Here is a 6,158-nt window from a genome sequence, read left to right on the forward strand (position 1 = left end):
TGTCACCTACCCAGGCCCTGCCACCAGCTGAGCAGACAAATCTGAGTTTGTGCACAATCAAATCCCACTTGTAAATGTGTGGTTTTACCGATTTCTATTGCACAAATGTTTAATAGATCCATTTGAATATGCAAGGATAATTAAGTAAAAAAAGGGGGAATTTATTTGGTGCTAATTCACCACATGCAAATTCCAGCTGTTTACTGTAGACCTACCACCAAGTATGCACTTCTTCCCACAGTGCATCAGAAAACTTCTCGCTGCTGAAAGTGGTTAATCCACAAGATTTTTGTTGCTGCAGCCAAGACTCCAAACAGGGGTTTAGTTTCCTTATGACAAAAATTCTGCATTCTTTGACTAGTGAATACTGTAAGGGGTTGTCCATTTACAGAAAACCATCCTAGAAGTGGTTGCTGGCATCAAAATGGGACCAGAATAGAAGAAACTGTTACCAGGCAGGACAGAGATGCACCAAGCAAAGCAGCAGTGAACAACAGGCTGGGGAAAAAAATCCTGTTATCTGGCAGCACAAAACAGCCAAAGTAAGCGACAAGTTCCTCAGTGCCCGCCAACCAAAGCCTTGCACTAAAATATCCTTCTGTGCCCTGGCCAACTTACAGCATCTGACCCAAGCCTGGAAAAAAAAACTTGGCCATAAGCCTCATTGTGATGCCTCATGCCACAACATGACAAAAGAAATGGGTCCTTTAATAACTAGGTTTAGTGTTTTGCATTATTCCTATCCCAGAAGCAAACAAAAAATTGAGCCAGCATTAGAGCTTTATGGTGCTAGTTTCTCTGCAAAGAATGCATTGTCGCAAGTATTTTGCAATTTATAGAAAACCAAGTAGAAAACCTCTAAGGGAATAAAAGAGAAGAGTAAACTGAATAAGTGCAAAGCTGCTCAATGGGCATACAAACCTAAATCTGATTATCAGTAACAACCCCAGACCTCATTACATGCTGTTCTGCGATCATATAAATTTAGTTTAAATCTTTGCATAGCATTCATAAATGGAAAAGTATACTGGATAGCAAACAATACATAAAAACAGATTTCAGTTTTAACATGAACTTCTGAGACGATAAAATTCAAGACAGATCATTCTACAAATCATCTTTACATGTAGTTACCAGATTGTGGCTCTACTTAACCCTTCTCTAACAGAACTCACAGAAGCTCTTCCCTCTTACTGTGAACAGGGAAAGCTACTTAAGGAACATATAGCATGAAAAGATCTAGCTTTCAGAAGAATCATAGCATCTGCTTTTGCTCCTGGACTCAGCTCTTCCAAAAAGCACAGGGAAATAGGCATCATTGAGGTCAGTCTTAAAATTGCTTATGTGGTTTCAAACTGTTGTGAATAAAAATACTGCGATTGGGGTTACTGCTGTGGTACCAGTTAGAAAAGTAATAATGTAGCACCATAGCTACAGGTGCAAGAAGCCTACTGCCTCTCCTGAGAAAATTAACTCCAAAAGAGTCGGCAGTAATTTCAGGGAAAGTTGGTCACTACAAACAAAAACTGCTTCTGGTGTGCTCACATATTTAAAGCAACTTGGTTTAAAGCTGCTTTCTCTAGATGTAAAAATAACCAGCGTGCACTAAACTTCCACAATTATGTGTTGACAGCTTAATAAGAACTATTAGTATAAACATTTGCAATAACCACCACTTCTATATCTATCACAAGGGACACAGGCTTGAAGAGCAATACTGAGACACGGAAAACATTTTGTATCTCATGATGCTACACAGTGGATGCTTACACAAAAAATTCACCATAGAACAGCAAGTGACTGTAGTTTCACACAAGCAACTGTTGTTTCACACAGGTTCTCCGATCCTTCTGCTAAGTCTCACTAGACTTAGCTTTATAGATCAAACTTCTTATTTTTCTCTTGTCCAGCCTGATAAACATGCACTAATTTATAGTCACTGGATCTACAGAAGAGACTGACTGACAAACTTTTAAGTTTCACAGATATCTGAAAGTGCGGCAAGAGCCTTATTCACAGAACAAACATCAGGAGAACCACCACGAAATATGGCTCTAAGAAACAAAACTAAACCAAAACTCTGCATCTCATTTTGAAACCACTACCATGCTTTCCAGAGGCCTGATTCACTGCTGAAGCACTAGACTGGTAGTACTGGATCTCATGGCTCTGAAGAGACTAAAGAGCCCATGTCAGACACTCCAGTCAACTCCTGGAGTCAACTCCAAATGTTGTCAACAGCCTGCATTTATAACAACTGGTTTTTGAAGGATGTTTACGTTGTCACTTCAAAACCCTTGGGTCAGATGGCTTTGAGGAAAAATATAACTTGACTAAGAAAAAGATACTATTTCAAGTTGTTTTGTGCAGTTGCTCAGCCAGCACTTCTTCCTGCTGTGTAAAATAAGGCACGGGTTCACAAAGCTCCCATCTGGACAGAGCTGGGCTATTCACTTCAAGGCGTCTATTTATTTCCAGGGGCTAAACTTCATCAACAGACATTAAAATACATAAAGTTCTTTGGCAATGCTGTCTTCCCAACTAAATTCCTACCAAGGTGATGTTCTGAAAGTCCTCACAATGAAGGGAGGAGGAAGCAACAAACTCCACTTTCCATTCCAGGATCAAATCCATAGTGCAAATTGATATCCTTAACTTCTAAGAAAATTAATCTCCTACAGTAAGTAATATACTGGGAAAGCTCAATGACTTGCATACACAGATGCAAATTTAGAACTTCAGGACATCTGCACTCAACAAACAGGCAGCTGTTACTATTGACCCACAAAGAAGTACTACTGTGCTCGGTGCCATTAAGGAAGAATATTTCATTTGTTACAGCAAAGGCAGAATTTAACTTCTACACATTTAATTCCTCTTTCGATCAAACTTCATTGCTACCTCTTGCACTTTATACTCCATAAGCCACTCATGCAGAGCATTCTGCTCCAGTCCAGTTAAGATTTTGCTTTCAACTCCCTCTGCAAATTTTGCTGTGCTCCCATATTCTCCCCAGCCGCGTCAGCAGCTAGGACAGCCATAGATGGAGTGTGTTTGGCAGCTGAAATGACACAGATGCTGAATCTAGAGCCATCTTTCCCAGCTACAGTAGCTGGGATCATGGCTGACTCCTCAGCTGTTGGTTGTCAAGCTGCCCTCAACCTGTGCCAAGTGTACATCTCAAAGCCTTGACCAAAGTGGGGCAAATGCCGTTGATCTGCGAGGCCTGCAGACAAAAAGGGCAACAATTACTAGATGTTTTTAAAGTAGTCAGTAAAGGAAAAAAAACATCCCTCCTCCTTTCTCTTCTACCCCTTATTTTTTTCCACAATCTCTTTTCCCCTATTAATAAAAATTCAGGAAGAGCTGACTGGTGAGAACAGGTCTATCGTACTGTGTCCTAGCCTGAGGTACTGACTACCAGGAGACCCCACTTTCACTCACTAACACTGCATGCAATGGAAGGTGGGTTGTGTGCCTCTACATCAAGTCACAGGCATAGCAAGGGCTGGGAAATAATCCTTGAGAGAATGGTGGAGACACACAATTACTTTATTTCATTATTCATTCCTTAAACCTCCTAGACATCTTCAAACTGTCAAAGCTGCAGAAATTGTTGTACAAATCAGGAGCAACCAATTTCACCATGATCTTGAACCCAAGAGGACATCTACATCCTCCACATCTCATGGCTGAGGAGCAAAGAGAAGACTAATCTTGATTCAATGGCCTCATTCATTCAATTACCAATGTGTCCTGATCTAGACTTAAGGAAGAGTATTTGGAGTTTTGGTCCTTTACCTCATCTCTGCTCATACTAGCACAGCACTTCACGTGCTGATAAAATAAACCATCCCTACCCACCAGTGAAGTACCTCCACATGGCCTGTTTGCTGCTGAGAAAAAGAAGTTCTGAAATAGCAAGCCAAACTTATAAATGCCTCTTTCAGTTTTCTTGTATGTATTACATACATACATACTGTACCTGTTAGAGCCCCTGAAAGGAAAACACTGTTTTAGAGAAAGTTTGTTTTTCTAAAATATCACGTTTAATAGTGAAAAAATATTTTTCACATTTAATATAAAATTAATATAAACCTAAGCATTTCTAAATTAAAAATAAAGATGACCTGGAAAGTAAAGGGAGCAGCATCAAGTTAATTCTCCTTAAATGTTTCTGTAAAATTAACTAGCATTTTTTAAGACACAAGAGTAACACACATTCTCATTTTTAAGTACTAGTGAGAACAGTAGCTCTGAAGCTAACTTCACCCTGCAGCACTTAGAAGTCACTAAATTGAACTACAGGCACTAAGAAACTTCAAGTGAAACACATTTCAGATGCAAGAGCTGAACTGCATTTTGGGAAAAACAATACAATTTAACAACATATTAAAAAAAGAAAGAGACTGTCTACAGTACCATTTCTTTCCTTTAATCCTCTTCTTTCAAGACAAGCGAAGCGACTCAAAATCAGATCTATAATTAGGAACTAGGATCCAATAAACACAACAATTCTTATTCTCTACTCAGAGATTTCTTGTGTGATCGTGTGCAAGGAAATTAACATCTGTCAGCCTCAGTTTCTTTATATGCAATGGCAACTAGATGTTCGGGGAGGAAAGAAAAGGCAACTTAGATTCAAATTATTACTCATGATTTCTTTAATTAAAAAATACATATAAGCACTCAGTTTGCATATCCAAAATATGCAAAGAGAAGGCTACTACTCAGTTGAACTGAACTCCAGCCCTCATGTCAACTTGCTCTGCAGCCATGAACAAATCCAGGTTCTGCTAAGCCCCAAGGAAATAAATTTGCAAAACAGAAGGTGCCTCACACAGCTAGACACACCTATTTGTTTACACAGCACAGACTTCAATTTCAATTCCCTGAAGTAGCTGTGAGGGATGCACTTGATTCCTGGCCCACCTTAGCCAAACCAGCAGCAGTTTGGTTCACATTCCAGAGGAGGTAAAGGCCTGTCCACAGCAGGGCCAAGAACTCCTCCAGGAAACCCACAAAGAGCACAGCAACACAGTGAATGTGGATAAACTGTGAGCCTCGTGCATACTTCTCCTGTTTTATGCAATCTGACTATGAGCCAGCCACTTTTATCATCAATATGATCATAAACACTGTTGTCATAAATATAATGGCCAAAGTGAGCCTTCTTTGAGCTCTCCCTGGTAGGCAGTGTGGCCCTGTGGCAATGATCTCCCCTTGCACTCGGACGCCTCTCAAGGATGCTCCTCGAAGCACTGAGATCTTTTACCAACAACAGATCTCTAGTAAGCCCCATTTCAATCCTTTCTGGACAGCAGCCAGACTGTGTGCTAAGCAATCCTCCTCTTGAGCAGGGATTAGTTGTTTAGCCTCAGTAAGTAACATTTAAAATAGCATAAATCATTTAGTTACAATATTGTGTGATTTAGTATGTTGTTTGCCTAGTTTTGCTTAAACTTTCTAAGCATGAGTAGGCAGACTTACTGAAACACTAGGCCACAAGCTCTGATTTTCCACTTAAAACTTTCCTAAGGCGTACAACCTACTTCAATCGAAACATTGCTTCAGAGTCAACAAAACCCACAAGATATAGATGCTTCAAGGCTAGAGACCATCAACAACAGCTGCAACTAAGACAAGATAACAACCTGTCTTAAAGACAGCAAAGGAATCCAATGAGGAACAAGAAAACCTCAGATCCAACTATTAGTACTGGACCAAACCATCATGCGAGGGGCAGGTAAATAAGTCTGTAAGGGTACAATTGCCCAGGGATTTCATAATTCACGTCATTGCTCTCTCTGGAGTTGACCATGCTGCTGTACTGCTCTATTAAATTATTTATTTTATGAAAACCAATGCCTGGGTCTGTTCCGTGAAAACTCGGGTTTGGACTTCAGCAGGGTAAGTGGAGAAGCACAATGAAACTTTGAAATCCTAGTTAAGTGATACAGAGGATTGGGTGTGCACGTATAATCCTTTAGCTCTAAACACATAGAACCCTTATCCTCTATGTATCTTAGCCATAAACCATCAACCAAGTCTGGGACTAGAACTGGATCCAGCTGCACTTAGATTCTTCTCTGAGAAGGAGTTTAGAAAGCAAGAGGGTCTATTCTAAAGCTCATGACTTGATGGGAGGGTCTCCTTTA

The 6,158-nt window shown here is 40.1% G+C and overlaps 1 protein-coding gene across 2 annotated transcripts in view; it reads right to left on the reverse strand.

The window, feature by feature from the left end:
* Window positions 1–6,158, reverse strand: part of RPL34 (ribosomal protein L34) — a 353,120-nt gene that overhangs the window by 262,301 nt on the left and 84,661 nt on the right. The gene's annotated exons all lie outside the window — the stretch shown is intronic.

The sequence above is a fragment of the Phaenicophaeus curvirostris genome, chromosome 4 (genome assembly GCF_032191515.1).
Source record: "Phaenicophaeus curvirostris isolate KB17595 chromosome 4, BPBGC_Pcur_1.0, whole genome shotgun sequence".
In the NCBI taxonomy this organism is placed as follows: Eukaryota; Metazoa; Chordata; class Aves; order Cuculiformes; family Cuculidae; genus Phaenicophaeus; species Phaenicophaeus curvirostris.